The sequence below is a fragment of the Pseudophryne corroboree genome, chromosome 10 (genome assembly GCF_028390025.1).
Source record: "Pseudophryne corroboree isolate aPseCor3 chromosome 10, aPseCor3.hap2, whole genome shotgun sequence".
NCBI lineage: Eukaryota > Metazoa > Chordata > Amphibia > Anura > Myobatrachidae > Pseudophryne > Pseudophryne corroboree.
In genome coordinates this window covers 97,166,822-97,193,641 of record NC_086453.1, presented here as the reverse complement: position 1 = coordinate 97,193,641, position 26,820 = coordinate 97,166,822, and positions in this window count along the sequence as shown.

Genomic DNA, 26,820 nt, shown 5'->3' with positions numbered 1-26,820 from the left:
AAATTATGGTTATTGAGGTTAATAATACTTTGGGATCAAAATGACCCCCAAATTCTATGATTTAAGCTGTTTTTTAGGGTTTTTTGAAAAAAACACCCGAATCCAAAACACACCCGAATCCGACAAAAAAAATTCGGTGAGGTTTTGCCAAAACGCGTTCGAACCCAAAACACGGCCGCGGAACCGAACCCAAAACCAAAACACAAAACCCGAAAAATTTCCGGTGCACATCTCTAGTTAAAACTAAAATAAATGTTTAAGGAAGTAAGTGTAAAGCACAAACGCAGTCTGGCCTGGTTGTAAAGGTTTATACAGAAAGAAACTGTGTTGTGTTAAGTGAGCGATTATAGTTAGTATTGCTCACATTTATAGAAGTTGTGTGAGTTGTTTTATTGCGTACGCCCATTGGTACACGTGGTACGGAACGTGAGGACAGCGTACAAAAACGTGCACGTGGCGCAAGGCCGCACACGTGGCATAGAGGTACGCACGGTTGCGTAATTACGCAAGCTTGCGTAGGGTTGTGTGCGCATAATAAAACCACACAATAGTGTCATTTAGTACAAAGGTGGGATAGTAGACATTTAATACAATAGCACGTAACTATCAGATTTCAAAAAGCAGGTTATTCTAAATTTAGTTTCAAAACTGTATTGCCTCTGGGGGTAAAGCTGCTTATCTGAATGAATCCAAATTTTCTGTACAGAAAAACAAAGTGTATTTGAGTGAGCGAACGTAGGAGTGAGTGGATATTCGAACCCAGGGAATTCGGGATCCCGTTGTGTGGTACACCGAGTGAGTGGAGGCTTGGTGGCGTGAGGCGGCTGACTCACGTTAGTATAAGGTTTAATACGTAAGTCGTGAGACTTACACAGGAGCATGGTAGGGAATTGTGAATTGTGTTGTGACCCATATAGTTTTTGATACGCTCCGGCTGAGGTTTCGCAGCTTGTGATTCGATTCCAGTGGTCGTACGGCAGATAAGTAACAAGTACCTATATGCTGTGCGATTGGACCGCACGTTTGTGGGTGCGATATATATAGCGCAACTGGATACCCCTTTACGAGCTTTTGCGTAAAATCGCGGTATCATTAGCGCTGTATAGAGTATACGCAAACGTGATTTGTGTATAATAAAGTGCATAGGGAGTTTTCGCTGGTCTCTCTCAGGAAAATCTCCAACGACCGATACTTTACTGGAAAGGGTAAGTTATTCCTAAAAAACTTCCAGTAAATATAGGTCAGATAGGGCCCTAGGTTGGGTATATTGCCTTTGCTATCGACAGTGTATGGTAGTACTGGCCAACGTGGGCGGTGAGCGGGTGAAGAGCGCTCGGAGAACTTTCACCATCACCTTATATTGAGTGTTTTGGTGTTTGTGGGAAAAGGCCCACAATTATGGGAGCCAGTTGCTCAAATAAGGGACGTTTAACCAGGGTTCAGGTTGAAGAGCCGCGGCCCAGGGGGTCAGCAAAGTTTAAAGGAAAAAGTATTATGTGTGGGAAATATGGTCCACACGCTGAAGACGTTTTGTCTGAATGGGAATGTATGACTGACAAAAATAGGGTACCATTCCCTAAGGTGAGCAGCTTTGAACCAGAAGTATTGCAGAACTTAAGGATAAGAATGTCTGATAAAATCCCGAAAACAAAGGGTCAGACATACAAATTGTTTAAACCTGTGACAGCAAGAGGGGTTGGTGAGTTTGATCCTAAGGTATTGCAGGTGGTATGTCTAACCAAAGTCATATAAGACAAGAATGGAAATATAAGAACTGTTTGAACTTGTAGCAACAATAACCAAGTAGGAAGAAAAAAGAGAATGCAAGTACACCGCCTTATGTAGATGTGGAAGCAGTTACGGGCAGCATACAAACTATAGAAAATAATAAAAATATGAAAAATATGACTGTAACCCATATATGTACTAATGAATGTTGAAGTTTTATTTAGGAGGAGAAGGTGACCTGATTGTTTTCAGCCATTTCTCATGCACCCAGAGGAGTATCCAACCGGTAAAAGAAGAGCAGTAGCCTGTGGGGGAAGTGGCTGAGACCAGTGGAACAGGTAAGTATGGTATCATTCGTGTACATATATAGTAAAACAAAAAAAATTAAAAAAAATAAAACTAAAAAAAAAATAATCAAGAAAGTAACGTCAGAAATGGAGAAAAACCTGTCCACACATTAGTATTTGCCAGTAGGAAAGCAGACAGAGACAAGGTAACCCCAGGGTATTTCTTTCAGTTACCATATAAGAAGTATTCATTCCTAGTAATGCCCCTAGTAAAGATGAGCTTGGAAATGTTTGTTGGACCATGTACAGACCCTTAGTATGGGATGAGAAGGATTGAATAAAATACTTCGCATGACCTAGAAGCTTGTTAATTTTTTTTTTTTTTTTTGTCTCTTGCAGTAATAGAAAACTCTCCATCTGGATAAGACCACTGTTAAACACTAATTCGGCAAATGGGAGGTGGCTGTCTCTGTGCAAATGGACGGGCCCAATAAGGCATTGAGTGTCAGGGTGCAGACTTCTTTGCAAAATTGGAAAGGTCACAGTAGCTAATCTTAGATAGTGTGCTATTGAACATCACAAGAATAGTGTTAGGAGCAGAGAACAACAGGTGGAGAGGTTGAGGACGGTAAGTATACTGGCACATACAGGAAAGACCCATCAGTCCCAAACCCCAGATCCCTAATGGTCAATAACATGTTACACTTTTAGGAAGGAAGGGCATTTTGCCAGAGATTGTAGGAGTAGTAGGACACATAGTCAATATAGATCCCCTAGACAGAAAACACAAGCCACATTATTAAACACATAGACGGGACCAAGGGACATATAGTAAGGAATCACGAGCCATATAGAAAACACAGATTCGGGCAATGGGAGTAACAGGAACGATGCAACAATACCCTTTGAGTAGACCTGCAGAGATTACGATAGGGCCCTTGCAAACCAAACAGTCTTTTCTGCTGGCTGCATCGGCTCCGACTAATCTACTCGGCAGAGACTTAGTGTGTAAAATGCGGTGTGTCACATATTGTACTCCTGAGGGTGTCTTCTTGGATATACCTGAGAACCATGCTCAAGAAGTACAAAATATACTAGACACCCCTCAAAGGCTAATGTCGCATTCTACTGTTCTAGATGCATGTCCATCACAAATAGAGGAAATTATCTCACAGATACCGGGTTCCCTATGAATTTAGGATGGACAGGACACTGGATTGAAGGCTGGGATAGTCCCAATAGCGATACAATAAACACAGAATTTTTTTAAGGGGTATAGACTAAGTAGAGAATCACTTCCCCATAGTGCCCAATCCAGTTGTCAAATTTTTATAAAATCTTCTTCACCTCTACAAACTCATCTGTCACCAACCTCTATTCTGTTTCTCTACAGTTTTCCTCTTCATCTTTTGCGTTCACACAGGGTGGTACAATACATGGACCCAAGTACAGTTCAAACTCCACATGCCTAGGTCCTTCAGAGTTCTGCCCGAACCCAGTATATCTCAACAACACGATGACACCAGTATTACTGCAGTGTGCCTTGTCATGCACAAAGGGTGGAGAATGGGAGTACTGGTGAAGGGAAATTTTGTATAGACACTGATATGCCTGTTGATGAAAGGCAAACCTGACATTGTATTTTTCATTTTCTTCTTTCTCTCCTCTAGAGATGTTTCTTTTCTTTCTTTCCTCTAGAGATGTTTCTTTTTTTTTTTTTCTTTTTTTTTTTTGAGTTATGCTCTACATTGCAAACACACGATAGAAAAAAAAAATGTGTGTTCCCTGCAGTAAGAGGCAGTCTGGAGAACAAAGGGGTATGGCAAGGAGTCCTTAGGACTGTGGGTAGGTGGACACGGTAAGCCAGTAGCCCCAGAGCATACCTTCCAAGTCTAGCTGAGGTGGCACACGGTCTGACTCATCTTGGCAAAGAGGGTAGGTGCAGGCTGATGAGAGTCTACTGGTGTGCGCCAGGATTCTATTCTCATGCAGGTAAGAGAGCAATGACCTGTCTTACTTGCTTGAGGAAGAATATTGGTAAAGCAATACCAACAGAGCCATCCCATATCCCTCCTGCAGACGGATATTTTCAGGAAATACAAATCGACTTCGTACAGTTAACACCCTTTAGGAATTATTGTTATGTATTGGTGTGCACTGATTTTTCTCAAACTGGGTAGAGGCATTTCCTGCCACCACGGATGCTGCTGTGTTTACCGCAAAGAAAAATTGCGCAGAAATTTGTGTGTAGATAATGGTACCCCTAGAAGTAGGAGCAAAGCCTGAAATTGTACTATTGTGATCATAGATACTGCCACTGGTATTATGTAGCTTCGGAACCACTCCCAGATCTTCACTTAACGAATCACCCTCTTCGAAATTTGTTTTGGTTTTGGTATTTGTGTCTTTTTGGTTGTTTTTGGAAGACAACCTCATGTCATGATTGATCCGCACAATGATCAGAAATACACCAATGAGGTGACAGTACAGTACCTTATTGAGATGAGCCAGCATTTGAGAACTTGACAAAAGAACTTGAAACTGTTGATTGCTGGTATGCCAAATACTAACTGTCTTGATTGTGAACCAAGAGACTGTGTGATTGTTCTTACGCTTAGGTTGCCTAATAGACAGGTGGTAAGGACCATACCAAGTTTTGATGACAGCACTAAAGGGCGCCGAAAGAGAGACTTGGGTCCACTCGTCCCACTGCAAGAAGGTCGCTGACCCGGAGAGAACTCGTGACAAAGTAGTTTATTGCTCACATTCATCGAGTTTGTGTAGCTTGGTAACTGTGTGTTCCAAATGAACTGTGTGTCCAAAGAGCAAGGCAAAGAGAACCTCGTATCACCAGAGACTCTGTTCCGTGAAGACTGAGAGGCGGCACTGTTGAACACTACCTGAGCGTACTAAAGGATTGCAGAAAGACCAGTCATTGTAATTGATTTGTTATGAACAAGAGTTGTTTTGTTCTAGTTCTCTTTTCTCTCTTTCCCGCTGACAAACATTTTCTTTCAGGATATTCTATTTTTGCGAGGTTTTTTATGAGGAGTCGAGTGTGGGACTGGAACTGGTTCTGTAGGAAGGAGTGATTTCCTTATAGGATCCCAGGTTTAGCCGATCAGTTTGTTAAAATCAGAGAAAAATCAAAGTTCTAGTAGTTATGGAGTTCAGAGGTAGTCAGGAACAGTCAGACAATGGCTATTCACACATTGCAGATAAAGAGCTCATTAATATATGTGGAAGAAAGGTTTATGAGTGGCTCTCCCCGAACTCCGAAGGTTTATGTTATTTAGGAAGGACACTACTTATAACCCTTGCTCAATGATTAAACAGACCTAGCATACGTTCCAGAAATGGAAACAATGTTCAGAAAATGATAGGAATATGTAGATCACGAAAATTTTATATGTCACTGTCACGATTTGTTTGTGTCTTCTTCATCTACCCAGCAGAACCTCAATCGAATCCAAACATCAGTGTACAAAGACGTAGGTACATGTATGTGTGAAATGTTCGTCGCAAATCAGACATTATAGGCCAAAGCACTGTCCCAGCATACTCTATAGGTTGAATGTTGTCCCACACCCAACCAGTGGTCCCGTGACCGCCGAGTGCATATAGAGGATGTCTCGTCCTCCTCCCTGTCTTCCCCAAATATAGGCAAGTGTCTGATTTACGAAATGCATATATACTTGTGTCTAGGTCACCGATTATGGTATGAAATATTTTTTTTCTTATGTTAATAATTGATGGCAGTTATTGTTCACTGCCAAAGGGTGGACTGTCGAAGTAAAAAAATATTACATAAAGAGAACATACAAACTACACACACATAAGTCGCTATATTTGCAAATACGCGCAGCAAGCACAGCAATATATGGTAACACCCGCATTTACACGGACATGCCACAGAGATGGATTCGACACTTATTTCATGCAGTACATAATTGTGGTGGTATCAAGCGCCAGACATCATGATGATTTAGAATTGTATATGATGGAGTGGTGTCATGTATGTGTATTATTTGAACGAAACCAGATAGACCGGTCATGTTTACTATTGAAGCAACCAGATTGATGTTTAGATTCATTTGATGCTTGTTGTGAAGTTGTGGGACATTGCAGCGGATAATTATGATTACATGTATAAAAGCTAAAATCACTTTTATTAGAACAATACATAGACCAAACAGGTAGTGGACAGGAAACTCAGGCCAGCCCTTTGGACGTCCCCAAGGCTGAACCTGTTCAGCATATACAAAGAAACTGGTGACTCATCGTGAATCCCTCCCCCAGAAACTAGATAACACATTGATCACAAAGGAGCTCAGTGGCTTTTTGGTCTCAGAGGATGATGGACTTGCTGCCAGTTCAGTTCCTGTATTTATTTACAGAGAGAGGGAGACATAAGATGCATTGGAGGGAATGGTAATTGTATCGCTGGCATGTAACTGAAACTGCCTGTAACTGTATGTAATTGTATGTTTTAACTGCTTACTGTGTGAGTGTAACCATGTAACTATAGGTATACTGTACTTTGTAACATATATTGAATCCATATCTTTTTAATAAGAAATATATACATCAATGAGCTTTGGAACTCAGATAATGTGTGGGTGTATTGTTTTCTCTTATGGGATGCAGTGTTGTGCGATGTACAGCGCACATTCATGGGATATGGCAATAAGAGGTGCAGGCATTTACAATATATATTAGAGCGGGCATTTTAAATATTTGTGAGAAATCAATTTGGCATTCTTATGTGTCATACTATGTATGCATTTAAGCCGTAGTGAGCATGCACAGTAAGTGCATTTGATTACGGTCGCTCTGAGGAATTAGTCACAAAGAAAGTGACAGTAAGACAGAGTTTGGGGGTGGTAACGGAGTGGTCGGGTAAACGCAGGCGTGTCATGGCCATTCAGATGGCATTTCCTGGGCGAGCGTAAATTAGCAGTTGCGATCTTACTTGTTACTGCGTCCTGGGAGAGCAGTTCAGCCTGCGCGTCTTCAGAGGAACTCAAGACTCTCTGACATGACACGATTTGCGACGATAGTACCAATGTATCAGAAATTTTACACCGTTGGATGGAAATAATGCGATTGCAGTGGGCATCCTTATGCTCAGGTTAGCTTCTGCCCATATTAGCATGTAATCGCAATTGCATACGGCAAAATATAGCAACTGCAACAGCAAGAACCGCACTTGAATGATCCTCAGGGGCTCTTTCATGGTGAGGTGTTATCTAGCTGCTGCCACTGCTCCACACTTACCTATGTTCAAGCCTCACACTTCAAATGTGACCAGCAGCTTATGTGCAGCAGCTAATAATGTGTGTCCAGCTGGCCACTGGCCTAATCATTCAGCAAGAGTTCAACCTGGGTGCCATCCATCCCCACTGCTTCATATCCTACCAGTAAGATCATGGGCTGTCCTGACTGGTGTCTTGCAGTCACTGATATTTACATTTATGGTAATATGTAACGTAAACTGAATTCCACAGGAAAGATAAAAAGGGCCCCATACACTACAACGATATGTCTGAGGCTGAAGTTGGAGGCAATTTCCCTTGAACTCTCCCGGTAGCTTCCCGGGAGTGGTTCCATACAATTCCATACATTTTGTATGCAATATATCTTATGCGATCCCAGCCATGCCTGCGGGAACCGACATATCACGAGTGCAGCAATAACAAACTAGGGGAGCCGATCCGACCCTCACGGGAACGCGGATCGGATACACCTCCAAAATGCCCAATTTCACCCGATATATCGGTCCGAATGCCCGAAATTGGATGAAATCGGGCATTATCGTTCTAGTGTATGGGGCCCTAAAGAGCAGTCCCAACCACCTGTAGCCCGCAGTGCACACTGGCTGGAGACCACCCCCCACTGTGGCTCCTCAGAAGGCAGTACTCTATAGTGGCCCCCATTACACACTCCGTGACCTGATCCCAGTAACACCTATACCAGCACAGCAAACCAGGCTTGGTCATACAATGGGGTACACTAATATAACTCCACTTGGAGATTTATCAGTGTGGATGGCCCTCATCTGCCTGTCACTCTCCACGCATGTTGTTCCCCAGCCCCCCATTACTCACCTTGGTGAGCTAGAGCAGCCACAGCTTTTAGTGCTTCACCTGAATTCCTCTTCCCTGCGTACTGCTGCAGGTCACTGCCTGGGGTCTGGCTACATGATGCCTCATTGTGGTTACATGGAGTTGTGCCCTGCCTATTTAAGCTTTGCTGGACCATGGAAAACCGTGGAGTTGATCCATTCTGGAATAATTGGGTGTTGAGGAGCTATCTATCACCATGCAACACACAATTTAGCCAACATATATAATTTATTCACATAAAGCGGGAGGGCCGTATACAGGTATTCCTTAATACGATGCTCAAATATACATATGGCTGGCTGTGTGCGATATGTTAAGGCGTATACCAGTTCTAATTCTACAGTTGTTTACAGCAGACAAGAATAAAGAGTTTTGGGGATATCCACAGCAAATGCTAGAAGTCTGCTGAGGTCACACACTTAAGACAAGTCGAGACAATGCTTCTCATTATCAAGTCTAACTGGGGTGATATAAACTATGGGAGTACTGTATGCACATTTGGTTCTGCTGCAATGTTGACAGGGCCTTAGCCGCACAAGGTGGAGACAAGACTCCAATGTTCATCGTCAGACACACCAAGATTTGCCACCATCTGCCCTTAATGCCACTTAAAGTGTCCCCAAAACATTACTGAAATAAAAATAAACAGCAGAAATACCCAGAGATTGTACTAAACTGTTTTAAAGGGGAAACAGATGCTCCAGTAAATTAAGCCATGAAAGCATGTTGAAGTGGAGATAGCAATGATACATAGGGGTATATGCAATTCCGGGCGAATTGCGGCACTTTTTCGCCCGTTTTTAAATTCAACACAATTCGACCGTCGAATTCCGGCAGGTGGGTGCCGGAATTCGACATATTCAATAAAAAACGAATTCGACAGTCCCGGCCGATTTGACGGATTTTGATTAGATTTTTAAAAATGTTTAAAAAACGGTAAAAAACCCGAAAAAAATTGCGTGGGGTTCCCCCTCCTAAGCATAACCAGCCCCGGGCTCTTTGAGCCGGTCCTGGTTGCCAAAATACGGGGGGGAAAATGACAGGGGATCCCCCGTATTTTAACAACCAGCACCGGGCTCTGCGCCTGGTCCTGGTGCAAAAAATACGGGGGACAAAAAGAGTAGGGGTCCCCCGTATTTCTCTGACGTCCTAGTGGATGCTGGGGACTCCGTAAGGACCATGGGGAATAGCGGGCTCCGCAGGAGACTGGGCACTCTAAAGAAAGATTTAGTACTATCTGGTGTGCACTGGCTCCTCCCTCTATGCCCCTCCTCCAGACCTCAGTTAGAATCTGTGCCCGGACAGAGCTGGGTGCTTTTAGTGAGTTCTCCTGAGCTTGCTAATAAGAAAGTATTTTAGTTAGGTTTTTTTTTTTCAGAGAGCTTCTGCTGGCAACAGACTCTCTGCTACGAGGGACTGAGGGGAGAGAAGCAAACCTACTAACTGCGGCTAGGTTGCGCTTCTTAGGCTACTGGACATCATAAGCTCCAGAGGGATCGAACACAGGACCTGACCTTGTCGTCCGTTCCCGGAGCCGCGCCGCCGTCCCCCTCGCAGAGCCAGAAGACAGAAGCCGGCAGAAGCGGAGAAGACATCGAAATCGGCGGCAGAAGACTCCTGTCTTCACATGAGGTAGCGCACAGCACTGCAGCATTGCGCCCACACTAACCCACACACTCCGGTCACTGTAGTGCGCAGGGGGGGGGCGCCCTGGGCAGCAATTGTTACCTCCTGGCGAATGCTGCATATAGACAGTGGCACATTGTTATATGTATGAGCCCCCCCCATTTATTTTACTAAAAATCGCGGGACAGAAGCCCGCCGCCTTCTTCCTCAGCACTCACCAGCGCCATTTTCCTTCCACAGCTCCGCTGAGAGGAAGCTCCCCAGGCTCTCCCCTGCAGAATCACGGTAGAAGGGTAAAAAAGAGAGGGGGGGCACATAAATTTAGGCGCATAAATCATAATACAGCAGCTACTGGGTAAACACTAAGTTACTGTGTAATCCCTGGGTTATATAGCGCTGGGGTGTGTGCTGGCAGACTCTCTCTCTGTCTCTCCAAAAGGCCTTGTGGGGGTCCTGTCCTCATTTAGAGCTTCCCATGTGTGTGTGGTGTGTCGGTACGCGTGTGTCGACATGTTTGACGAAGAGGGCTATGTGGAGGCAGAGCAAGTGCAGTTGACTGACGTGTCGCCGCCGACGGTGCCGACACCTGATTGGATGGATATGTGGAAGGTGTTAAATGATAATGTAAACTCCTTACATAAAAGGTTGGATAAAGCTGATACCTCGGGCCAGTCAGGGTCTCAACCCATGCCTGATCCTACAGCGCAGAGGCCCTCAGGGTCTCAAAAGCGTCCACTATCCAAAATGGTTGACACAGATGTCGACACGGATTCTGACTCCAGTGTCGATGACGATAATGCAAAATTGCACCAAAAATGACAAAAGCTATACGTTACATGATTATAGCGATGAAGGATATTTTACACATATCAGAGGTAAACCCTGTCCCTGACAAGAGGGTTTATATGTATGGGGAGAAAAAGCAAGAGGTGACTTTTCCCCCTTCACATGAGTTAAATGAGTTATGTGAAAGAGCGTGGGATTCCCCGGATAAGAAAGTCCTGATTTCCAAAAGGTTACTTATGGCGTACCCTTTTCCGCCAGAGGACAGGGTGCGCTGGGAATCCTCCCCTAGGGTAGATAAAGCTCTGACACGCTTATATAAGAAGGTGGCCCTGCCGTCGCAGGATACGGCCACCCTAAAGGATCCTGCAGATAGAAAGCAGGAAAGTATCCTGAAATCTGTTTATACACATTCAGGGACTCTACTGAGGCCGGCAATTGCGTCGGCGTGGATGTGTAGTGCTGTAGCAGCGTGGACAGATAATCTGTCTGAGGAAATGGATACCTTAGACAGGGATACCATTATGCTGACCCTGGGGCATATAAAAGACACTGTCCTATATATGAGGGATGCCCAGAGGGACATTTGCCTACTGGGCTCTAGAATTAATGCAATGTCAATTTCTGCCAGGAGGGTCCTGTGGACTCGGCAGTGGACAGGTGATACCGACTCCAAAAAAACACATGGAGGTGTTACCTTACAAGGGTGAGGAATTGTTTGGGGACGGTCTCTCGGACCTGGTTTCCACAGCTACTGCTGGGAAGTTAAATTTTTTGCCATATATTCCCTCACAACCGAAGAAAGCACCGTATTACCAAATGCAGTCCTTTCGCGCACAAAGAAGCAAGAAGGTCAGAGGTGCTTCCTTTCTTGCTAGAGGCAGGGGCAGAGGAAAAAAGCTGCACCTTACAGCTAGTTCCCAGGAACAGAAGTCCTCCCCGGCTTCCACTAAATCCACCGCATGACGCTGGGGCTCCACGGGTGGAGCCAGGAGCGGTGGGGGCGCGTCTCCGACATTTCAGCCACCAGTGGGTTCGCTCACAGGTGGATCCCTGGGCTATACAGATTGTGTCTCAGAGATACAAGCTGGAATTCGAGGTGATGCCCCCTCAACGTTACCTAAAATCGGCCCTGCCAGCTTCCCCCATAGAAAGGGAAGTAGTGGTAGCGGCAATTCACAAGCTATTTCTCCAGCAGGTGGTGGTAAAGGTTCCCCTTCTTCAACAGGGAAAGGGATACTATTCCACAATGTTTGTGGTACCGAAACCGGACGGTTCGGTCAGACCTATATTAAATTTAAAGTCCCTGAACATTTATCTGAAAAGATTCAAGTTCAAGATGGAATCGCTCAGAGCGGTCATTGCAAGCCTGGAAGAGGGGGATTTTATGGTGTCTCTGGACATCAAGGATGCTTACTTGCATGTCCCCATTTATCCGCCTCATCAGGAGTACCTCATATTTGTGGTACAGGACTGTCATTACCAATTCCAGACGTTGCCGTTTGGCCTGTCCACGGCACCGAGAATATTTACCAAGGTAATGGCAGAAATGATGGTGATCCTGAGAAAGCAAGGAGTCACAGTTATCCCATACTTGGACGATCTCCTCATAAAGGCGAGGTCGAGGGAGCAGTTGCAGATCAGCGTAGCGCACTCACAGGAAGTGTTGCAACAGCATGGCTGGATTCTGAATATCCCAAAGTCGCAGCTGATTCCTACGACGCGTCTGCCCTTTCTGGGCATGATTCTGGACACAGACCAGAAGAAGGTGTTTCTCCCGACGGAGAAGGCTCAAGAGCTTGTGACTCTAGTCAGAGACCTCTTAAAACCAAAACAGGTGACGGTGCATCGCTGCAGCGAGTCCTGGGAAAGATGGTGGCATCGTACGAAGCCATTCCCTTCGGCAGGTTCCATGCGAGGATCTTTCAATGGGATCTGTTGGACAAATGGTCCGGATCGCATCTTCAGATGCATCGGCTGATCACCCTGTCCCCCAGGGCCAGGGTGTCTCTTCTGTGGTGGCTACAGAGTGCTCACCTTCTCGAGGGCCGCAGATTTGGCATACAGGACTGGGTCCTGGTGACCACGGATGCGAGCCTCCGAGGGTGGGGGGCAGTCACTCAGGGAAGAAACTTCCAAGGGTTGTGGTCAAGTCAGGAAACTTGTCTGCACATAAATATCCTGGAACTAAGGGCCATATTCAACGCCCTGAGTCAAGCGGAGCCCCTGCTTCGCAACCAACCGGTGCTGATTCAGTCAGACAACATCACCGCTGTGGCTCATGTAAACCGCCAGGGCGGCACAAGAAGCAGAGTCGCGATGGCGGAGGCCACCAGGATTCTTCGGTGGGCGGAGAATCACGTACAAGCACTGTCAGCAGTGTTCATTCCGGGGGTGGACAACTGGGAAGCAGACTTCCTCAGCAGGCACGACCTTCACCCGGGAGAGTGGGGACTTCATCACGAAGTCTTCATTCAGATTGCAAATCGATGGGAACTGCCACAGGTAGACATGATGGCGTCCCGTCTCAACAAAAAGCTGCAACGGTGTTGCGCCAGGTCAAGAGACCCTCAGGCGATAGCTGTGGACGCCCTGGTAACACCGTGGGTGTTCCAGTCGGTCTATGTGTTCCCTCCTCTTCCTCTCATACCCAAGTTACTGAGAATCGTAAGAAGAAGAGAAGTGAGAACAATACTCATTGTTCCGGATTGGCCAAGAAGGCCTTGGTACCCGGAATTGCAAGAAATGCTCACAGAGGACCCATGGCCTCTGCCTCTCAGACAGGACCTGTTGCAACAGGGGCCCTGCCTGTTCCAAGACTTACCGTGGCTGCGTTTGACGGCATGGCGGTTGAACGCCGGATCCTAGCGGAAAAAGGCATTCCGGAGGAAGTTATTCCTACGCTGATAAAGGCTAGGAAGGACGTGACAGCAAAGCATTATCACCGCATATGGCGAAAATATGTTGCTTGGTGTGAGGCCAGGAAGGCCCCTACAGAGGAATTCCAACTGGGCAGATTTCTGCACTTTCTACAGTCTGGAGTGACTATGGGCTTGAAGTTGGGATCCATAAAGGTCCAGATTTCGTCCCTATCCATTTTCTTTCAAAAGGAACTGGCGTCTCTTCCTGAAGTTCAGACGTTTGTTAAGGGAGTGCTAAATATTCAGCCCCCTTTTGTGCCACCAGTGGCACCTTGGGATCTCAACGTGGTGTTGGGTTTCCTAAAATCCCACTGGTTTGAACCACTTAAGACCGTGGAGCTAAAGTATCTCACGTGGAAGGTGGTCATGCTATTGGCATTAGCTTCGGCTAGGCGTGTGTCAGAATTGGCGGCTTTGTCATGTAAAAGCCCCTATCTGGTTTTTCATATGGATAGGGCAGAATTGCGGACTCGTCCCCAATTTCTGCCAAAGGTGGTGTCATCTTTTCATTTGAACCAACCTATTGTAGTGCCTGCGGCTACTCGTGACTTGGAGGATTCCAGGTTACTAGATGTAGTCAGGACTTTGAAGATTTATGTAGCCCGAACGGCTGGAGTCAGGAAAACTGACTCGCTGTTTATCCTATATGCCCCCAACAAGTTGGGTGCTCCTGCTTCAAAGCAAACCGTTGCCCACTGGATCTGTAACACGATTCAGCAGGCTCATTCTGCGGCTGGATTGCCGCATCCAAAATCAGTGAAAGCCCATTCCACAAGGAAGGTGGACTCTTCTTGGGCGGCTGCCCGAGGGGTCTCGGCATTACAGCTTTGCCGAGCTGCTACTTGGTCGGGTTCAAACACATTTGCAAAATTCTACAAGTTTGATACCCTGGCTGAGGAGGACCTTGAGTTTGCCCATTCGGTGCTGCAGAGTCATCCACACTCTCCCGCCCGTTTGGGAGCTTTGGTATAATCCCCATGGTCCTTACGGAGTCCCCAGCATCCACTAGGACGTCAGAGAAAATAAGATTTTACTTACCGGTAAATCTATTTCTCGTAGTCCGTAGTGGATGCTGGGCGCCCGTCTTAAGTGCGGACTTTCTGCAATACGTGTACATAGTTATTGCTTACTAATGGGTTATGTTATGTTGGCATCCATTGTTGATGCCCTGTTGTTGTTCATACTGTTGACTGGATAAGTGTATCACAAGTTATACGGTGTGATTGGTGTGGCTGGTATGAGTCTTACCCGAGATTCCAAAATCCTTTCCTTATAATGTCTGCTCTTCCGGGCACAGTTTCCTTAACTGAGGTCTGGAGGAGGGGCATAGAGGGAGGAGCCAGTGCACACCAGATAGTACTAAATCTTTCTTTAGAGTGCCCAGTCTCCTGCAGAGCCCGCTATTCCCCATGGTCCTTACGGAGTCCCCAGCATCCACTACGGACTACGAGAAATAGATTTACCGGTAAGTAAAATCTTATTTTTTTGTACCAGCACCGGGCTCCACTAGCTGGACAGATAATGCCACAGCCGGGGGTCACTTTTATACAGCGCCCTGCGGCCGTGGCATTAAATACCCAACTAGTCACCCGCGGTCAGCGGCTGACCGCAGGTAACCCAACCGCAGGTAACCCAACCGCTGACAGCAAAGTTCCCACCATTGAAACTAATGGAGGGAGCTGTGCGATGCGCTGTCTGCCAGCTCAGACGCGCAAAGCCAATCAGGAGAGTGCCACGAAGTGGCGCTTCCCGATTGGCTGAAGGGACCTTTCTGTGACAGGAGTCACGGGGGGTCTCTGCATTCGGGGAAAGGGGTCCCATGTGTAAACATGGGACCCCTTTCAGTCCGTCTGGTTCGGGTAAATGCGTTTTTTTGTTTTGCCAAGTACGTGGATTATAATAAAAGAACCGGACACTGGATCAGGTGAGTATAATTTTATTTTCAGGTACCCCGGACGTCGACATTGGAGACGAGGCCAGAGTCGGCGTGTCAACATAGGTAAGTATGTGTGTCGGCATGTATGTAATAAAGTTATACTTTCACGGTGTCTGTGTCCTGTTTTTATTTGGGTATTTTTTTTGCAGTAGAATTACAGGTACCAGCGGGCCCGTTTCCCCCCCGCATACTGGTACTTGTGGTTCTCCAAGTACCGGCTTGCGGGGGAGGCTTGCTGGGACTTTTAGTTCTTCTGCAAAAAACAATATTCTTACATTTTTACACATGGCTATTAGCCCCCCATCCGCAGCCCTTGGATGGGGGGGGGGACAGCCTCGGGCTTCACCCCTGGCCCTTGGGTGGCTGGGGGGGGACCCCTTGATTGAAGGGGTCCCCACTCCTCCAGGGTACCCCGGCCAGGGGTGACTAGTTGGGTATTTAATGCCACGGCCGCAGGGCGCTGTATAAAAGTGACCCCCGGCTGTGGCATTATCTGTCCAGCTAGTGGAGCCCGGTGCTGGTACAAAAAATATGGGGGAACCCTACTCTTTTTGTCCCCCGTATTTTTTGCACCAGGTTGTTAAAATACGGGGGATCCCCTGTCATTTTTTTCCCCGTATTTTGGCAACCAGGACCGGCTCAAAGAGCCCGAGGCTGGTTATGCTTAGGAAGGGGGACCCCACGCATTTTTTTTTCCTGATTTTTACACCATTCCATTAAAAAAATATATATATATTTTTAAAAATATATAAATAATACTTGTGCCTCCTAAATAGACAAACCAAGTACCTAATCCCTTCTAATATAAATAGATATGCTATTACCAATAAAAAAAAACACACAAAAAACATGTTTTTAAAATTTTTTATTAGATTCCGCCAGCAAAGTGTGGCGGATTGAAAATGAAGAATTTACTGTCTAAAAGCACTGTTGTCGAATTTACAATCTTCAATTGAATATACTTTTGTCGAAATGCCGCATTTGTACCATTGCAGAAATGTCGAATTTGACAAATGTCGAATTTCAAAAAGTCGAATTTGGAATGGCCGTATTTTTTGCGAAAAGTACTGTATTGCATTGTCGAATATTTTTTTTTGGCGAAAATGTCCCGTTTTTCGACATTTTCGGGAATTCGACCACAATTGCATATACCCCATAGAGCTTTGGGACCCCAAATTCCATCACAATTTCTCAGCTTCTAAGCACACAGGCCTCATACAAGTGACCCAGGCTGTGATACCATAGTTGTCACCAAAATTCCCTACACTCATACAACATAAGGTCCTTATACCCTGTACCTTTTCTCAATGACATGAACAAGGTTTAGAGGCATTTCTGCCTTTCCTTGGTCTGTATCAACAGAGGAAGCCTGGGCAAGATGCTAAGAAAACTGTAGGGGAGTGTAATCAAATCCTGTCTGTGCAGTCCGTGTCTTCTGAAGTACTCTATTCCTTCAAAATAACAGTTTCAGGTGAGGTAAGACTAAGCTACCAACACGTCTAGTCTTATAGCCATACACCAACAAGGCAATGTCTTTATTTGCTGACAGAGGGCCTGATTCAGCGTTGCACACTATGCTGTTTTCACAGTTGAGCGATTATCTGCAGACTGAGCATGCGCTGTGATCACACTGCTCACGTGTAAAGGTGCCTTGACAATTCCGCTCGCAGTGAGGATTTCTTTGCAGAGTGATTGACAGGAAGTGACCATTTGGGGGTGTAATGGGGAGTGGTGGCATTACGTTGCCATTGTCTTGGCCAGTCTGCATAGCCTTAAACCTACTCTAGCAGTCGCTGTTCCCTGATGTTGCGCGAATGTGTACGCAGTTGTGACTGGGTGTACGTACAAATGGTGTATGGTTCAGCGCTCACCAAGTTTGCCTTAGTGATGAATGTATTGTGACTTAAATACCTTTTAAAATATATATATATATATATACACATAAGATGACACTTAGATTTAAACGTCTAAAAAGTGGTTTATTGATAAAAAGAATAATTTGTGACAGTTTAAAAGGGCTACGTTAATACCGGTATTTTCTCTACACATATAACATATAAGGCAAAACAAACATAAAACATAAAGACAATCCCTGTGGGTACACTTGTTTCGCGGTTTACCCCACTGGGAACTCAATTCCTCTCGGTTATAGCAAAGTCTCAAATGCGTTGCACTGATGTGTGAAAGTGCTAATGTCCAGTCTGTATTCATACAATGCAGTATGTAGATGCAGGGTTAAACAGCAGTGTGATAGGTCAGGAGCTCTCCTACCATTTGTAAGACACAGTCCTGTAATTATTACCCTGTAGTGATGAGTATTGTGGTATACTTGCTGAAGGTGCAGCGTTGGTGCTGTCTGCCGTCCTTCTGGCTCCGTTGTTCCTTACTCTCGGGCGCTGTACGGAGCGGGATCGATTCTCTCCGCGATCTACGCGTTTCACCTAGTAAGGCTTCGTCAGGATTGCGGAATGATCGATTTCCAGCACAACACTGTTTTATAGTGTTTCTATGGTGACAGTTCACTTCCGCCCTCACGTGAATAGGCGGTGGCAGCTTCTCACTACTTTCTCTTATGGATTGGTTGATCAAATTATTGGGACATACACACAATACAACACATAACATATAAACACATAATAAGAATTTATTCACCGGTAATTCTATTTCTCGTAGTCCGTAGTGGATGCTGGGAACTCCATAAGGACCATGGGGTATAGCAGGCTCCGAAGGAGGGTGGGCACTCTAGAAAGATCTTAGACTACCTGGTGTGCACTGGCCCCTCCCACTATGACCCTCCTCCGAGCCTCGGTTAGGTACTGTGCCCGGACGAGCGTACACAATAAGGAAGGATTTTGAATCCCGGGTAAGACTCATACCAGCCACACCAATCACACCGTACAACTCGTGATATGAAACACAGTTAACAGTATGAAACAATAGAGCCTCTCAACAGATGGCTCAACAATAACCCGATTTAGTTAACAATAACTATGTACAAGTATTGCAGATAAACCGCACTTGGGATGGGCGCCCAGCATCCACTACGGACTACGAGAAATAGAATTACCGGTGAGTAAATTCTTATTTTCTCTGACGTCCTAGTGGATGCTGGGAACTCCGTAAGGACCATGGGGATTATACCAAAGCTCCCAAACGGGCGGGAGAGTGCGGATGACTCTGCAGCACCGAATGAGAGAACTCCAGGTCCTCCTCAGCCAGGGTATCAAATTTATAGAATTTTGCAAACGTGTTTGCCCCTGACCAAGTAGCAGCTCGGCAAAGTTGTAAAGCCGAGACCCCTCGGGCAGCCGCCCAAGATGAGCCCACCTTCCTTGTGGAATGGGCATTGACAGATCTTGGCTGTGGCAGGCCTGCCACAGTATGTGCAAGCTGAATTGTACTACAAATCCAACGAGCAATAGTCTGCTTAGAAGCAGGAGCACCCAGCTTGTTGGGTGCATACAGGATAAACAGCGAGTCAGATTTTCTGACTCCAGCCGTCCTGGAAACATATATTTTCAGGGCCCTGACAACATCTAGCAACTTGGAGTCCTCCAAATCCTTAGTAGCCGCAGGCACCACAATAGGCTGGTTCAGGTGAAACGCTGACACCACCTTAGGGAGAAACTGGGGACGAGTCCTCAATTCTGCCCTATCCATATGGAAAATCAGATAAGGGCTTTTACATGATAAAGCCGCCAACTCTGACACTCGCCTGGCTGAAGCCAAGGCCAATAACATGACCACTTTCCACGTGAGATATTTCAGATCCACGGTTTTTAGTGGCTCAAACCAATGTGATTTTAAGAAACTCAACATCACGTTGAGATCCCAAGGTGCCACAGGAGGCACAAATGGGGGCTGAATATGCAGCACTCCTTTCACAAATGTCTGAACTTCAGGTACTGAATCTAGTTCTTTTTGAAAGAAAATTGACAGAGCCGAGATCTGTACCTTAATGGAGCCCAGTTTTAGGCCCATATTCACTCCTGCTTGCAGGAAATGCAGAAATCGACCTAGTTGAAATTCCTCTGTTGGGACTTTTTGGCCTCGCACCATGCAACATATTTCCGCCATATGCGGTGATAATGCTTTGCCGTAACATCTTTCCTGGCTTTAATAAGCGTAGGAATGACTTCCTCCGGAATGCCCTTCAGGATCCGGCGTTCAACCGCCATGCCGTCAAACGCAGCCGCGGTAAGTCTTGGAACAGACAGGGGCCCTGCTGCAGCAGGTCCTGTCTGAGCGGCAGAGACCACGGGTCCTCTGAGATCATCTCTTGAAGTTCCGGGTACCACGCTCTTCTCGGCCAATCCGGAACCACGAGAATTGTGTTTACTCCTCGCTTTCTTATTATTCTCAATACCTTTGGTATGAGAGGTAGAGGAGGGAACACATAAACTGACCGGTACACCCACGGTGTTACCAGAGCGTCCACAGCTATCGCCTGAGGGTCTCTTGACCTGGCGCAATACTTCTCTAGTTTTTTGTTTAGGCGGGACGCCATCCTGTCCACCTGTGGACGACCCCATTGATTTACAATCATTTGGAAGACTTCTGGATGAAGTCCCCACTCTCCCGGGTGGAGGTCGTGCCTGCTGAGAAAGTCTGCTTCCCAGTTGTCCACTCCCGGGATGAACACTGCTGACAGTGCTAGTACATGATTCTCCGCCCATCGGAGAATTTTTGTGGCTTCTGCCATCGCTGTCCTGCTTCTTGTGCCGCCCTGTCGATTCACATGGGCGACTGCCGTGATGTTGTCTGACTGGATCAGCACCGGCTGGTGTAGGAGCAGGGATTTTGCTTGACTTAGGGCATTGTAAATGGCCCTTAGTTCCAGAATATTTATGTGAAGGGCAGTCTCCTGACTTGACCATAGTCCTTGGAAATTTCTTCCCTTTGTGACTGCCCCCCAGCCTCGTAGGCTGGCATCCGTGGTCACCAGGACCCAGTCCTGTATGCCGAATCTGCGGCCCTCCAGAAGATGAGCACTGTGCAGCCACCACAGAAGAGACACCCTGGTTCGTGGAGACAGGGTTATTAAACGATGCATCTGAAGATGCGATCCGGACCACTTGTCCAACAGGTCCCACTGAAAAATTCTGGCATGGAACCTGCCGAATGGAATTGCTTCGTAAGAAGCTACCATCTTTCCCAGGACCCGCGTGCAGTGATGCACCGATACCTGTTTTGGTTTTAGGAGGTCTCTGACTAGAGAAGACAACTCCCTGGCTTTCTCCTCCGGGAGAAACACTTTTTTCTGGGCCGTGTCCAGAATCATTCCCAGGAACATTAGACGTGTCGTGGGGACCAGCTGTGACTTTGGGATATTCAGAATCCAACCGTGCTGGCTCAGCACTTCCTGAGATAGTGCTACTCCCACTAACAACTGTTCCTTGGATCGTGCCTTTATTAGGAGATCGTCCAAGTATGGGATAATTAAAACTCCCTTTTTTCGAAGGAGTATCATCATTTCCGCCATAACCTTGGTAAATACCCTCGGTGCCGTGGAGAGTCCAAACGGCAGCGTCTGGAATTGGTAATGGCAATCCTGTACCACAAATCTGAGGTACTCCTGGTGAGAATTGTAAATGGGGACATGCAGGTAAGCATCCTTGATGTCCAGGGATACCATGTAATCCCCCTCGTCCAGGCTTGCAATAACCGCCCTGAGCGATTCCATCTTGAACTTGAATTTTTTTATGTATGTGTTCAAGGATTTCAAATTTAAAATGGGTCTCACCGAACCGTCCGGTTTCGGCACTACAAATAGTGTGGAATAGTAACCCCGGCCTTGTTGAAGTAGGGGTACCTTGATTATCACCTGCTGGGAATACAGCTTGTGAATCGCTGCTAGCACCGCCTCCCTGTCTGAGGGAGCAATCGGCAAGGCGGATTTTAGGAAACGGCGGGGTGGAGTCGCCTCGAATTCCAGCCTGTATCCCTGAGATACTATTTGAAGGATCCAGGGATCCACCTGTGAGCGAGCCGATCGCTGAAATTCCTGAGGCGGGCCCCCACCGTACCTGGCTCCGCCTGTGAAGCCCCACCGTCATGCGGCGGACTTGGAAGAGGAAGCGGGGGAGGATTTTTGTTCCTGGGAACCTGCTGTTTGCTGCAGCCTTTTTCCCCTGCCTCTGCCTCTTGACAGAAAAGACCCTCCTTTTCCCCGCTTATTTTTCTGGGACCGAAAGGACTGAACCTGATTAAATGGCGCCTTCTTAGGCTGTGAGGGGACATGGGGTAAAAATGCTGACTTCCCAGACGTTGCTGTGGAAACTAGGTCGGAGAGACCATCCCCAAATAATTCCTCCCCCTTATAAGGCAAAACTTCCATGTGCCTTTTGGAATCTGCATCTCCAGTCCACTGGCGAGTCCATAAGCATCTCCTAGCAGAGATGGATAATGCACTTACTTTAGATGCCAGCCGGCAGATTTCCCTCTGTGCATCTCTCATGTATAAGACTGAGTCTTTGATATGGTCAATTGTTAGCAGGATCGTGTCTCTGTCTAACGTGTCAATATCTTCTGACAGTTTATCTGACCACGCAGCGGCAGCACTGCACATCCATGCTGACGCAATAGCTGGTCTGAGTATAATGCCTGAGTGTGTATATACAGACTTCAGGATCGCCTCCTGCTTTCTATCAACAGGTTCCTTAAGGGCGGCCATATCCTGGGACGGTAATGCCACCTTTTTAGACAAACGTGTGAGCGCTTTATCCACCTTCGGGGGTGTTTCCCAACGTAACCTATCCTCTGGCGGGAAAGGGAACGCCATTAGTAGCTTCTTAGGAATTACCAATTTCTTATCAGGGGAAGCCCACGCTTCTTCACACACTTCATTTAATTCATCTGACGGGGGAAAAACTACAGGTAGTTTTTTCTCCCCAAACATAATACCCTTTTTTGTGGTACCTGGATGTAAATCAGAAATATTTAACACCTCTTTCATTGCCTCAATCATGCAGTGAATGGCCTTAACGGGCATTAAATTTGACTCATCGTCGTCGACACTGGTGTCAGTATCCGTGTCGACATCTACTTATGCCACCTGAGATAGCGGGCGTTTCAGAGCCCCTGATGACTTTTGAGACACCTGGACAGGCACTAGCTGAAGACTCGGCTGTCCCACAGTCGGCATGTCGTCAAATTTTTTATGTAAGGAGTCTATACGTGCACTCATTTCCTGCCATAATACCATCCACTCAGGTGTCTGACCCCCAGGGGGTGACATCCCTGCTAAAGGCATCTGCTCCCCCTCCACATCATTATCCTCCTCAAACATGTCGACACAGCCGTACCGACACACTCCACACACACAGGGAATGCTCCAACAGAGGACAGGACCCACAAAAGCCCTTTGGGGGGACAGAGTAAGAGTATGCCAACACACACCAGAGCGCTATATGAGTTATGTCCCTAATAGCTGCTTTTCAATATAATATACTGTATACAGTGCCAATTTTAATGCCCCCCCCTCTCTTTTCCCTCTTACTGTACTGTAGAATTGCAGGGAAGAGCCAGGGAGCTTCCTTCCAGCCGAGCTGTGAGGGAAAAATGGCGCCAGTGTGCTGAGGAGATAGGCTCCGCCCCTTTTTCGCGGCGTATTCTCCCGCTTTTTATGGGATTCTGGCAGGGGTATTTACCTCATATATAGCCCCAGGGGCTATATATTGAGGTATTTTAGCCAGCCAAGGTGTTTTTATTGCTGCCTCAGGGCGCCCCCCCCCAGCGCCCTGCACCCTCAGTGACCGAAGTGTGTATGAGGAGCAATGGCGCACAGCTGCAGTGCTGTGCGCTACCTTGGTGAAGACAGGATGTCTTCATGCCGCCGATTTTCCGGACCATCTTCTTGCTTCTGGCTCTGTAAGGGGGACGGCGGCGCGGCTCCAGGACCGAACATCAAGGCTGGGCCTGCGGTCGATCCCTCTGGAGCTAATGGTGTCCAGTAGCCTAAGAAGCCCAATCCGGCTGCAAGCAGGCGAGTTCGCTTCTTCTCCCCTTAGTCCCTCGCTGCAGTGAGCCTGTTGCCAGCAGGTCTCACTGAAAATAACAAATTCTAAGACTATAACTTTCTAAGAGCTCAGGAGAGCCCCTAGTGTGCATCCAACCTCGGCCGGGCACGAAATCTGAGGCTTGGAGGAGGGTCATAGTGGGAGGGGCCAGTGCACACCAGGTAGTCTAAGATCTTTCTAGAGTGCCCAGCCTCCTTCGGAGCCCGCTATACCCCATGGTCCTTACAGAGTTCCCAGCATCCACTAGGACATCAGAGAAATGTAATAGTTACCTAATGCAATATCAATATCGTTTTATAATCCTTAGATATCTAGTCACTTCCGCCCTTAGGTTAAATGGTGACTCTGGCTTCCTTGCCCTTCTTGTGCATTACAGATTTGTTTATAGCATTAGTTTTGGCATATATTAGGCTTCCCCAAGATGGTAACTTCGATATAAAGCTTGTGGATTCAAAAATTTGAAGAAAAACAAGAAATTGGTTATAATTTTTTTTAAACCCTAAAGATAATTCAAATGATAATGGTGTAATACTGAGTATCCAGTCATCTATGTCTGGTGATCTTTAAAGATATATTGATGCATAAGAATTTCCTCCACATGGACCCATACATACGGCTGACTATAATGAGATTAGTTTAATTAAAAAATGAATGAAAATTACACAATAAAATAAAAAATAATAATAAATAAAATAAAAAATGTATATATAAGATATAATAGACTACCCCAGCTGATATTTTGGAGTACCATTCATTCATATATCACATGGTCTCTATTGACAAATATTTATGTTATATGATATTATATATTATTAATATCCTGTGTTGTTTTGTGAGGGAGTATGCATAGAGAGGCAGGGGATTAGCATATGCTACAGTTATACTTTTCTGTATAAAGTATATGACTTTACTGGATCTGTATTACAAAGTGTATAGTGACTAAGACAGGCTTTGTCATGTCTTGAGTCATTTTAAGAAGGGTACAATTTCCATGTCAATATTCAGCCCCTTAGGGGTCAAAGTGCCTAACTCGTATATTGTCCTTGTCTCTTCTTTTGATAGGAGATCTTCCACACTTCCACCTCTCCATGGTCTTAGAATTTGTTTTAGTCCCACAAATTGCAGAAGGCTCGGATCTGAGTTATGTACTTCCTTAAAATGTAAGGGTACGCTATGGTTCTCACGTCCATTCTTAATATTGCACAGATGCTCCTGGATCCGTATGTGTAGTTTTCTTTTTGTCTTACCCACATACTGTAGGCCACAGGGGCACCACAGCATGTAGATGACACTGGTCGTGTGGCAGCTTATTCTCCCTCTAATCTTGAATGTTTTCTTATTGGTGAAGGATTCAATCTCCTTAACGACCCTTATGGAGTTGTGTCTGGTTTTCTTACAGGCTGTGCATACTCCACATCGTGAGAAGCCTCCATTCCTCTGTTTTGGTTCTTTTTTAGTTGTTGAGAAGTGACTCCTAATTAGGGTTGTTTTCAAGGTAGGTGCCCTCCTGTATACTACACGTGGATGTAGTGGTAGCAGTTCTTGAAGGTCCTCATCTGTCCTAAGTACGTGCAAATGTTGTTTTATGTTTTTTTCCAAAAGTTTGCTTTGTGCTGAATAATCTGAGATGAACAGCACATTATTTGGTTCCTTCTCTTCCTTTGTGTTGTATTTCAGTAGTTCTCCTCTTTCTATTTTGGCGATTTTTTCTTTTTCAAGATGTATTAAATTGTACTTTTTCTCTTTGAAGTTCTCCACCAGATTCTTAGCCTGTCCTCAAAATCGATGTTCTTGGAGCAGTTTCTTCTGATTCTTCTAAATTGTCCCCCTGGGATGTTGGTGATCCATTTCTTATGGTGGTTGCTCTGCGCATTCAAGTAACTATTACAATCTGTGGGTTTGGTATAAGTTCTTGTTTCCAAATGATTATTTTCCACAAAGATTGTTAAATCCAGAAAATTGATTGATTCTCTGCTTATATGATATGTAAACTCCAGGTTAACCAAGTTCTCGTTCAGGTGGTTCAAGAATGTTTCAAGATCCTTCTGCGAACCTTTCCAGATGATGATAACATCATCAATGAACCTTGCCCAAAGTATTAGATTCTTCTCCGGGGGGGTGGTCCAAATGTTGTCCTTTTCCCACTCCGCTAGGAACAGATTTGCATAAGGCGGCGCAAATTTGCTACCCATAGCTGTCCCCTTTACCTGCAAATAAAAATCATCTCCAAACTGAAAGTAGTTATGGTGTAATATAAACTGCATGGATTTCTCCAGAAACTCTATCTGTTCAGTTCTCAGGTTCGTGTCCTCCTTTAGTCTTTTTGTCACATGTTTACACCCATCTTCATGTTTTATACACGTGTATAAGGATTTGATGTCACAAGTCGCCATGATATGATCTTTCTCCCATTCTATGGTTTTTAGCATATTGATAACATGTGTGGTGTCCTTTATGTAGCCTCTCTGTTTGGTTACTGCTGGTTGTAGATACTTATCTACATATCCAGAGAGGTTGGAGGTCAGGGAGCCTATGCCCGCAATAATGGGTCTTCCAGGTGGATTTTTTGCATCCTTGTGCATCTTCTGTAGGTGGTAGAATACCGGTGTGATGGGATTTTTTTGGTTCAGATAATTGAATTCTTTCTTATCAAGTATTCCGCTGTCTAGACCCTCTTTCAAAAGTTGAGTGAGTTTGTCTGTGTACTTGATTGTGGGGTTAACCCTTAATTTTTAATATGTTGTTTCATCCCTTAACTGTTTTCTTGCTTCATTTTCATACATTGATTTGTCCATAATGACTGGGTGTACGATGGCTCCGATGGGCGTCTCTTTTCATTTCTGGGCGGCAGTCATCACTTGCTAACATTAGCAGCTCTGTAGCCTAGGAAATCGCAATTGCAAATTCATAAGCGTACAACTCTGAATTACGCCCTGAAATTGTGGTTGGCAGAAAGAACGGAGAATGCTGATGACTGAGGAAACTTTGCCATATTATCATTTGTACGTGATTCTAGCAATGACACAATGTGAATACATTTGAGAGAGTCAGTCTGGTGCTAAAATTTGGTGTTATATTCAGTGACTGGATTAAACATCCAAGTATTTAAACTGTGTGGTGTAATACCGAGGAAGATTTACATGGCCTGGGGCTGCATCACTGTTACTAATAAACACATTCACCTTCAGTGTCCCACCCCCAGGACTGCTGACAGCTATGGCGAGTCCTGGTACTCTGAGGACGTCTGGCCAGGCCCCATCCTTACTAGCAGATTGAAAATATACTATGTGTGCGCCGCACAGGGGGGCTCTGGTGGCTCACGCTGGTCAGAGGGGCAGATCCATGGGGTCCCCACCTTCCACCTCCCAACATATCACACGGGGAGAGAGGGGCCGG